Source organism: Chenopodium album, chromosome 1, assembly GCF_948465745.1.
Source record: "Chenopodium album chromosome 1, dcCheAlbu1.1, whole genome shotgun sequence".
NCBI lineage: Eukaryota > Viridiplantae > Streptophyta > Magnoliopsida > Caryophyllales > Amaranthaceae > Chenopodium > Chenopodium album.
In genome coordinates, this window is record NC_137834.1 from 51,416,661 (window position 1) to 51,427,682 (window position 11,022).

Consider the following 11,022-nt stretch of genomic DNA (forward strand, 5'->3'; position numbering starts at 1 on the left):
CATATGCCCACCACAAGGAGAAGAGTGGCACATATGGAGAACACTTTGAACCTCGTCGTTAGGGACGCATCTCCTCAACAAACTATCGACCCCTCTTTTCAATAAAATGGGATCATTCCAAATGTATCTCTTGGCCTCGTGCTTGAGTTTTCGACGTTGTTGCGAGGTGAAATCGGGCGGTATGGCACTACAAGCTAAGTAATTCACAATATCCGCATACCAAGGCTCTGATTTCACTTCAAGGACATAAAGAACATCATCTCTTAGAGCGTCCTCTATTGGCAAGCCATCATATTCAAACCTTGCACCGCCCAACCTTGAGAGGTGATCCACCACCACATTCTCGGCTCCCTTCTTGTCTCTCATCTCATAATCGAAGTCTTGGAGGACTAAAACCCATCTCAACAAACTTGGTTTAGCTTCCTTCTTCCCTATCAAATATTTGAGAGCCGAGTGGTCGGTATACACAATTGTCTTAGAACCAATGAGGTAGGTTCTAAACTTCTCGAATGAATGGATAACCGCTAGGAACTCCTTCTTGGTAGTTGTGTAGTTTCGTTGGGCATCATTGAGAGTTTTAGACAAATAATGTATGACATGAAGTTTCCCATTCTTTCGTTGTCCAAGAACCGATCCAATGGCCTCGTCGCTTGCATCGCACATTAGCTCAAATGAAAGAGACCAATCCGGACCTTCGACAATAGGAGCGGTGCAAAGGGCTTCTTTCAACCTACAAAAGGACTTATGACAAGCATCATCAAACACAAACTCCTTATCTTGTTGCAATAGGGATGTGAGAGGCTTAGCGATCATTGAAAAATCTTTAATAAAGCGCCGATAGAACCCGGCATGGCCAAGAAAAGACCTCACTTCCCTCACGTTGGTGGGGGGAGGAAGTTTTTCGATGACCTCAACCTTGGCTTTATCAACCTCAATGCCGGCATGGGAAATTTTGTGCCCAAGAACAATCCCACTTTCAACCATAAAGTGGCACTTTTCCCAATTCAACACGAGGTTAGCCCTCCCACACCTTTCTAAGCAACGAAATAAATTAGATAGACAATCTTCATAGGTGGCTCCTCCAACGGAGAAGTCATCCATGAAGACTTCTATCTCATCCTCAATCATATCACTAAAAATGGACATCATGCAACGTTGGAATGTTGCGGGGGCATTACAAAGCCCGAAAGGCATCCTACGATACGCATAAGTACCGTAGGGGCATGTGAAAGTCGTCTTCTCTTGATCCATGGGGTCAATCGGGATTTGGAAAAATCCCGAGTAACCATCAAGGAAACAATAGAAGAAATGCTTTGTAAGCCTTTCCAACATTTGATCAATGAACGGTAGTGGAAAATGATCTTTGCATGTACTTGTGTTAAGTTGGCGATAGTCAATACACATGCGCCAACCGGTAACAAGTCTAGTGGGTACTAGTTGATCATGATCATTTTTCACTACCGTCATGCCCCCTTTCTTAGGCACAAATTGCACGGGAGATGCCCAATCACTATGAGCAATTGGGTAAATAATTCCCGCATCAAGAAGCTTAGCCACTTCCTTCCGCACAACCTCTTGCATGGAAGGGTTAAGCTTTCTTTGCCTTTGCCTAACAGGTTTGGCATCTCCCTCTAGATCAATTTTGTGCATACATAAAGATGGACTAATACCTTTGATATCATCAATGGTATAACCCAAAGCTTTTTTGTGTTTTCTCAAAACATTGATCAAGAGGGAGGTTTGCTCCTCCGTTAGGTTAGAATTTACAATCACGGGGAAAGACTCATCGGGACCAAGAAATGCATACCTCAAGCCCAAAGGTAGAGGTTTCAAGTCTACCTTTGGTTCTCCCTTACCATTGGGGCTCTCTTCTCTTTCTTCAACTTGAAAGAGGTCATGAATGTAAGGAGCCTCTTCTTCCATGCTCGCGCCCTTGCACTTCTTCTTGATTTCCTCAAGCAAATCCTCATAGAATTGTATGTCTTCTTTGTGAGTACCTATCTTTGATTCATTCAACAACACACTTTCAAAAGGATCATTAGTAGCATGCAAGTGGGAGCTAGAAAATTCATCAAGAACCGTATCAAGAACATCTACCCTAAAGCATTCACCACTTGAGGAGGGTTGTTGCATGACATTGTTCAAATAAAACTCAATAGAATCATTGTCAATTTTCAAGGATATCTTCCCCTCCTTCACATCGATGATAGCTCTAGAAGTGGCTAGAAATGGCCTACCCAAAATTATAGGAATTCTCTCATCCTCATCCATCTCTAGCACATAGAAATCCACGGGGAATGTGAATTTTCCTACCTTAAGGGGAATGTCCTCAACTTTGCCCATGGGGAACTTAACGGAACGGTCCGCTAGTTGGAGAGTAATGTTAGTGGGAGAGAGGGTTCCTACACTAAGCTTTTGGTAGACGGAATAGGGCATGAGACTCACACTTGCTCCTAAATCACACAAGGCTTCATCAAATTCAATGCCATTGATAGAACAAGGGATGGAAAAGTTACCCGGATCTTTCAATTTGGTAGGTAGTTTGTTGGAAAGAATTGCACTACAATTGGCGGTCAAACTCACCGTCTCACACTCCCTTCTCCCACTCGATCAAAAGATCTTTCAAAAATTTGGAATAGTGGGGCATTTGCTTCATAGCATCAACAAAAGGGACGGAGATATGCAAATTCTTAATGACTTCCAAAAACTTCCCAAATTGGGCATCAAGTTTAGCTGTCACAAATCGTTGTGGAAAGGGTAGCTTCTCCTCTCTAGGTTGGCGATTTAGGGGCAAGGGGGTGGCTTCTTTTTCCTTGGGCACCACAACATGTTTTTCCTTTTCAACACTCAATGGCTCATTGGGTTTTTCACCCTCATTCTCTAACTCCACCTCTTCTTGGGGTTTTTCCTCAATTAAAGGGTAACTCCCTACTACCTTCCCACTCCTTGTTGTCACGGAATACAAAGGTTTTGGGTTGACTCCTTGACTTGGGATGTGAGAAGAAGAAGGAGAAGAAGAAGAGGGGGATGAATAAGATGCAAGTTGAGCAATTTGAGTCTCAAGCATTTTCATATGAGCATTGGTTCGCTTTTGGGCCTCTTCGTGTTTCTTTTGATCCTCCTCACGCATTTTTAAAAGAGCATCTAATTTAGCCATCACGGGATCTATTGGAGGGGCTTCAAGTTGAAGAGGTTGTTGTGGTGGAGGAAGTTGGGGTTGATGGAAACCCGGAGGCCTATTAGTTTGGGCATAGTTAGAAACAAATTGGCCCCTATTGCCTCCGGTGCCTTGGTTAGGAACATTGCTTTGTTGATTATTTCCCATGTTACCTTGGTCACCAAAATTTTGATTTTGATGGTCATGGTATCGGGAATTAGGTTGTTGGTTTTAATTACCATACCCTCTTTGGTTAGAGTAGCCTCTTCCATTGAAATTGGAAGGGCCTCCCCTACCATGGTATTGGTTATCATAACCACCACCACTTTGGTTCCAACTACGGTTTCCACCTTGATTCCAATTCCCCATTTGATTGGAGTTTGGCCTCAAGTTTCCTACATTTCCCATTTTAGGACCAAAATTCATAGCATTGACATTTTCCATATTACCATCATGTTCATGGGAAGGGGGTTGGACTTCACAAGCATAGACACAATGAGAGGTATCATGATCATAGGTTTCACAATTAGAACAAAACATGCATCCTTAGGGCATTGTATTGTAAGAAGATGGGGAGGAAGTATCCATACCATTGCCTCCCTTGGTTGAAGGGGAGGTATTACCATGAGGGTTGGACCTTTCTTTCATCAATTCATCCATTTTCTTGGTCATTTTGGAGATTTGGGTAGAAAGGTTGTTGATTGCGTTGGCTTGCTCCAATGCATAAACACCCTTGCTAGAAGTAGCATCCCTTTCTCCTTCGTACCAATCATCATAGTGCTTTGCGGCTTCCTCTATAATACACTCCACTTCATGCTCTCCTTTGTTCATGATTGGACCACCGGCCGCGGTGTCTAGGCTTGTTCTTCCTTGAGGTGTGAGACCTCCATAGAAAGTGTGAATGAGTTGATACTTGGGTATCCCATGGTGTGGGCATTGACGTTGAAGCTCTTTGTATTGTTCCCATGCCGCACTTAGAGACTCACCACTCTTTTGGCGAAAACCTTGAATCAAAGACCGAGCCTCGGCGGTCTTCCTATGGTTATAAAACCTCCTCAAGAAGGCCTTAGTCACTTGGTCCCATGTCGTGAGAGAATTAGGGGGCACCTCCTTCTCTAGCCATTCTAGACCTCTCCCAATTAGCGAAAATGGAAACATTTTGTGGCGAATATATTCCTGAGTCGCTCCATTGGCCTTTATTGTGTCACAATATTTCTCAAACTCTTTTAGATGCTCATGAGGACTCTCAAACTTTCCACCCGAGAATTGTTTCCTCTCAATCAAGGCAATCAAATTAGGCTTGATCTCGAAATTGTTGGCTTGAGTAGTAGGAGTTAGGATCCCACTTTGCGCTCTAAAAGCTTCGGGGGCCCCAAGACGGCTCAAAGGCGTATTCTCTCCCATTTTAGAACCTTCTTTACTCTCAAACTTATAGGTTGAGAAAGGGTTGATTTCTGAACTCGAAGATGATTTAGGGCTATCTAATTCTTCACTTGAGGGTGAAGAGGGTGGAGTATCTTCTAATTCTCTGACTCCTCTCGTTGGAGTGCGGGAATTTCTACTTCTTGTTCTTGCTTCTCTTCGAAGTAGGGACAAAGACATCTCTAGCTCTTGATCGATGGGAATCAAAGATCTTGAGCGGGTTCGTCCTCTGTTCATACAACAAAGCTAAGAAGAACGTAATCACTGACAAGTAACAAAAGTAGCAAACACTAACAAATAAAGGTGAGATAGTCTCAAACAAGCAATGAAATAGCAATGGAAACCGTCTCCCCGACAACGGCGCCAATTTGACAAGGCAATAATCGTGTCGTTGAACGACTACACCTAAATCAAATGAATTTATAACGCTCTACCGATCTAATACGTGTATAGGGTAAATAGAGGGGTCGAACCACAGGGAGAAATGCTTAAGCACTGCATTCATTACCTAGGGTCTAAGCTATCTCGGAACAAGAAGTGTGAATAACTAGAAGGTTAAACTAAGAACAAAATGGATTAAAATTAATATAGATAGGCACCAAGGGAAATGGGTAGGTGAAGTTGACACTTGATCATGCAATAACAAAGTAGCATATCAATGGTAAACTAAACATGCACGAATACCGAAGTAAAGGGGTCCAATCTAACCGTCTTCCGGGGTTAAATTGTTTCTCCTAACATAGCCTCTATGTTTCCACATTAGAACCATATATTAGAAGGTGCAAACAAAGAATTATTGATAGTAATGAATCTCAACTAAGTCAACTTCCGTTACTTGTTAGTAAAGACTCATCTTTGATCAACTAACAATGTGCACTTGCAAGAAAGACCAAAGAATATCAAGCATGCAAAGACTTTAATCACCATTAACATAACCCCAACATTATAAGCATGAACAATTAGCAACTACACCATCCCCACACCCTTGGCTAGGTGACTACTCACAAATCATATTGAAAACAATATCAATCATCAAATCAATAAGCATCAACATGATTAATAAGCAAAGAAGAAAAATCAAAGCAAATAAGCAAAATAAAAAAAAACAAAGGTAAAGAGAAAGAGTAAGAGATTGCTCATTAATTGAAGATGAAGGTCTACAAAGGATTGAACAAAACTCCTTCAAAATCCAAGTTCATCAATGAAGAAAACCACACTTTCTCTCTCTACCAATGAAGACTAATAGTGTTTCTCTCTCTAGATTAAGCTAAAATTTAGAAAAATTAAAACTAAGTTAATCTAATCCTCAAAAAGTTCTAAGATGGGACTTATATAGTCCTTATAGAGCCAGCTGATAAAAGGAGAGGTCCGACCGAACAAATGGGAAGGTTCGGCCGGACTACAGGGTAGGTTCGGCCGGACTACAGGGTAGGTTCGGCCGGACTACAGGGTAGGTTAGGCCGAACCATGGGTAGGTTCGGTCGAACCTCCATGATCCTGGTCTGGTCGAACTCCTGTGGTTCGGCCACTCCTGCAAAACTGCCAATTTTCATCTTGCCCCTGCCTCAACGTTCGGCCGAACCACTGAGCAAGTTCGGCCACACCATCAGGAGGTTCGGCCGAACCTCTTCTGAATCATGCTTCCTCTAGCTTCCCTTGAGCTTAGCTTCCTCCTCTTGAAAATCCCGATGGTTCCTACAAAGCATAAGCATGAAAATCACAATAAGAACAAAGCGGGAAGACTAAGAAAAGGGAGGATAAAGGAGAAAGAAAAGAGGAAGCAAAACTAAGTAAAAATGCTTAGAAAAAGGGCCAAACAAGTGCAAATGAGGGGAGAATCCTTAGAGAAAAAGGATAAAAGAGTGGCATAAATGCCACTCATCAGTGACGGGTAGCAAAATCCCTCCCGTGAGCTCATAATCCTCCGGATTTCCGAATTCACGAAACAAAACATCATTCTCTTGTCCCGCCATTGATCCGCGTGGTGAACTTGAAGAGTAAGTATCACTCTTACTATCAACTATATCACCAAAACCTCTTCCCTCATCATGATAAATCCTACGGACTTGTCTAAAGGTTCGGTTTATTTCGTGGTCAATTTGATGTGAGGGTGCTCCTTGAGACCTCCTAAGCATTCACAAAAGCTAAGGAAACAATTATAAATGACAAGGATGATAAAACAAAAAAAAAACAAAAAGAAAAGAAAGAAAAATGACACTAACAAAAGCAATAATAGATGCTAAACAAGCCGCTTCCCCGGCAACGGCGCCAAAATTTGATCGCGGGTTAGATAGGTCGTTAAGCTACTACCCTAACCAAATTAATCATTTATAATACCTAAACCTACACTAAACTAGTTAGTGGCAAGTAAAGGGTCGAACCACTAGGGAAGCACGTTAATTCAACATCAAATATCACTAATGCAAGAGTGAAAAGGGGATTGTTTTTGTTGGTTTTATTGAGTAAGAACACTAAAACTACCAATAAGCAAGAAATTATGATTAAAATCAATAGAAAATGACGCTAGGGATACGGGGGTGTCCAATATGATTAGAAAGAGGAGAATAATGGTGATTATCATAAAACATATGCCAAAGAACACAAGATTCTACCTAAACAATTCATTCTCATGCAATAGTCTAGGCAAATAAATGACAGAGGTCTACACTAATAAGGATCATTCTCATGCATCCTATTAGTTACAATCAAATCAAGAAAATAAAGAAGCACAATCCATAAAAACTCCGCTTTAATAACTCATTCTCATGCAATCATTAAAATAGAGATGATCCTAATCTAGTTCAAATCACTTTCATGCATTTAAACTAGAAAACATCAAATAGAGTGCAACAATACTCCCAAGCTTATAAAAATCATGTCTTTCATAAATATATGGCATAAGTTCAATCCAAACATCATCATTCATCCAATATCAAATCATATCTTCCACCCCCTTCCCCTAGCTAAAAGTTTAGCCTAAAGAAGGGAGATTAAACATAATATCAAAACTAGAAATAAACTCAAGAAACTCAAAACAAAACATGATTAAAATCAATGAAATCAATAACAACTAGATAAGCTAATAAGATTGACAAGAATAAGTAACAATAAAACAAATAAATAATATTAAAGGAAGGGAGAAGAGATTACTAAAGAAAGGATTAATGAAAGATGAAAACTTGGATTCTTGCTTGATTGAAGGAAGATTAAAACTTGAGCAAAGTTGAATAAAATAAAGGATGCTTGAATAACAATCTATTTTCTCTCTTTAGATTAGGCTAATGTTCTATGGAATTAGTACTAAGTTAATCCAAAAAAAATTACATCAAAACGTTCTAAGATGGGACTTATATAGTCCGTATAGAGCTAGCTGAAAAAGAGGAGTGGTCCGACGGAACAATGGGAAGGTTCGGTCGGACTTCAGGGTAGGTTCGGCCGAACCATGGGTAGGTTCGATCGAACCTCCCTGATCCTAGTCTGGTCGAACTTCTGTGGTTCAACCACTCCTGGAAATTTTCCAAATTGCTTCTTGACCCTGCCTTGACGTTCGGCCAAACCACTGAGCAGGTTCGGCCACACCCTGGTTCGGCCACACCTTTAGGAGGTTCGGCCGAACCTCTTCTGAATCTTGCTCCCTTTTGCTTCCCTTGAGCTTAGCTTCCTCCTCTTGAAAACCCCGATGGTTCCTAAAAAGCATAAGCATGGAAATCAAAATAAAAACAAAGCGAGAAGACTAAGAAAAGGGAAGATAAAGGAGAAAAGAAAAGAGGAAGAAAAACTAAGTAAAAATGCTTAGAAAAAGGGTCAAACAAGTGCAAATGAGGGGAGAATCCTTAGAGAAAAAGGATAAAAGAGTGGCATAAATTCCACTCATCATATCTCCGCGTTTTTAATCATTAACAACAATCATCTACATCTACAATCTATATCTTCTCTCTCTCTCTAAAAGCTAGAAGCATTCTGATGAGTGTCATTTATGGCACTCATTTCTCTTTTAGGATGATTTTAGATCACTTTTGCAGCTCTTTTCTTTCCTTTCTCTTTAGTTTGCTCTTTATTTCTTTAATTTACTCTTTACTTAGTTGATTTTCCTTTTTCATGAATTTCTTGGTTTATTTTATTTTTTTTCTCTTTTATTTGCTTGTTTTCTTTCATTTTTTAGGTTAAGGTCGTTATCCAAAGATTCCTGAGGCCCTTTCTCAGGTTTGGCATTGATTAGGATGCCCAATGTTCTCCATTTGAAGCCCAAGCATGGAGATGTGCAAGTTCTTAAAGACTTTAGGTCGTGCTTTCAATCCGTTCGGGCACGAATTCTTGTGTTGAACCCACAATCATGGAGTTCAGAAATTCAAGGTCTCGTGTTTATCAAGAGCATCTAGTGGAACGCACGAGGAGCATCGATATTATGGTGAAGAGGGTTGCCCCGTTCCCAGGTGCGGCCGCGGGCGACTATGGCGCGGCCATGCGGCCTGGTGTCGCAGGCGCGCCTCTCTCGGGCGCGAGCGCAGGCGCACTAGTCTGGGTCTTTATTCCGTACCCAATTTTGCACGGCCGCGCTCCTTGTTATAGTTAGCCGCGCCTGTACAGATTTATTTTGGACGATCTAACTAATTTCTCTTTGTTAGTTTTACTATATTAAGATTTTCCCTTTATTCTTAGAGAAGGAGTTCACTTTTAGAATTAAAATTGAATTAGGTTAGATTTTTAGAGAGAGAAACTTTAGTTTTTAGAGAGAAGTTCTTGATTGATGATTGAAGTATGATGATTCTACGTGTTTTCTCCATTGATTTGAAGCAAATTTGTAACGATTTCTTTACTATAATGGAATCTTAGTTTTGATTTCAATTACTTTGTTAATTGTTCATGTTGTTTGATTTTTTAATTTATTTTATCTTGATGAATTTGTAGTTTAGTTTAGTTTTGATATTTTTTCCATGATTTGTGATTAGTTTTCTTGCTAGGGGAATGGTGAAGCATATATGAGTAATGGATGCATGGTAATTGGGGGAAAGTGATGGAGTTTATGTTGTGATTAAATTGGTTGATGGATTATGAGCATGTGTGTGTTTAATTTAGGAGTGATCAACCTAGTTACTCGAACTAGATTGCATTGTGAGTTCACATTGATACGGATAATTGATTTGCAGCTTGCATTTGTCGATTGAATTGGTTTGTGAAGTTCCTAGCTAGAGTCTCTCGTAGTTGGCGCTAGTTTGACCCCTAGGAGATTAGCCTACCATACTCTCTTGATTGCTTAATTGATTTTTCCTCGCAATTCTCGACTTAGTCATCTCCAATCCCAATTAGTTGAATTCATTGCAAGTATATGTGGATCCTAAACCCTAGTGTTTGATATATTTTATTTCATTTCAATTGCTTGATTTATTTAGAATAAAACACCTTACTTCATTACTTCGAGATAGCTTAGCTTTAGAATTAGCATTCACCTCCCATTCCTAGTGATTCGACCCTTGACTTACTCCTATCCTAGGTATAAGGGTGTGTTGAGAGATTACAAATTTTGTTTGGCCGATGTAAGATTAGTTTCAACAACCTAGTCTCCACCCACGATCAAAATGGCACCGTTGCCGGAGAATGGCGTAGTTGTTTGCTATTGTTGTTGAGTCTATTTCACTAAAATTCGAAAATACAAAATGATTTTTCTCTTTTGGCTACATTTGTAGCCGTTTTACTAATATTTTCCTTTGAGTTTGTGTGTGCAAGTTAACATGGGAGAAGTCCCAAGGGATACATTGAAGGAATTGGGTACTCCGAGTGCATACAAGTATGAGAGCGAGATTGCTCCAATATTGATCCCGGATAGTGACTTTGAAATCAAGCGGGCAATGATAACTTTGATTGAAAGGCGGCAATATAGTGGAGGAATAAATGAAAGCCCCTTAAATCATGTTAAGGAATTCGAGAAATATTGCAACACAATTAAGGTGAACGGGGTTGCTCAAGAGTTCATAAGGCTCAAGCTATTTCCTTTCTCTCTAATTGGAAGAGCTCAAGAGTGGCTAGACAACGAAGTGAAGACTAATTATTTAAGAACTTGGGATGAGGTCACCAAGAAATTTCTTTCCCGTTTCTTCCCTCAAAAGAAAACGGCGGAGGCAAGAGCTTTGATATAAGGTTTCAAGCAAAGGTCTAGTGAAAGCCTTTATGAAGAATTGGAGAGATATAAAGAGTATCAACGCGAGTGTCCTCGCCATGGAATCCCAACTTACCTAATCATTCAAATTTTTTATGGCGATTTGAGTCTTCAAGGAAGGTCAAGTCTTGATACCGGAGCCGGAGGCCCAATCATAAACAAGACCGGGGAAGAGGTTGTAGATATCAATTAGGATGTAGTTAGAAACTACATGGAATGGCAAGATGGTGAGAGAGAGCCGATAAAAAAGAGTAGTACTATGGGATGCTCAATTAAACAACTCAATGCT

At 40.4% G+C, this 11,022-nt stretch overlaps 2 non-coding genes across 2 annotated transcripts; one reads left to right on the forward strand and one right to left on the reverse strand.

Annotated features, from left to right (window-relative positions):
- The first annotated feature begins 4,076 nt into the window (after nt 1–4,076).
- Nucleotides 4,077–4,182, forward strand: LOC145566434 (small nucleolar RNA R71). The gene has a single exon (XR_014095421.1). It is a non-coding gene; the product is annotated as a small nucleolar RNA R71 (small nucleolar RNA).
- Nucleotides 4,183–10,693: 6,511 nt separating this feature from the next.
- LOC145566052 (small nucleolar RNA R71) lies at nt 10,694–10,799 on the reverse strand. The gene has a single exon (XR_014095350.1). It is a non-coding gene; the product is annotated as a small nucleolar RNA R71 (small nucleolar RNA).
- Nucleotides 10,800–11,022: the final 223 nt, after the last annotated feature.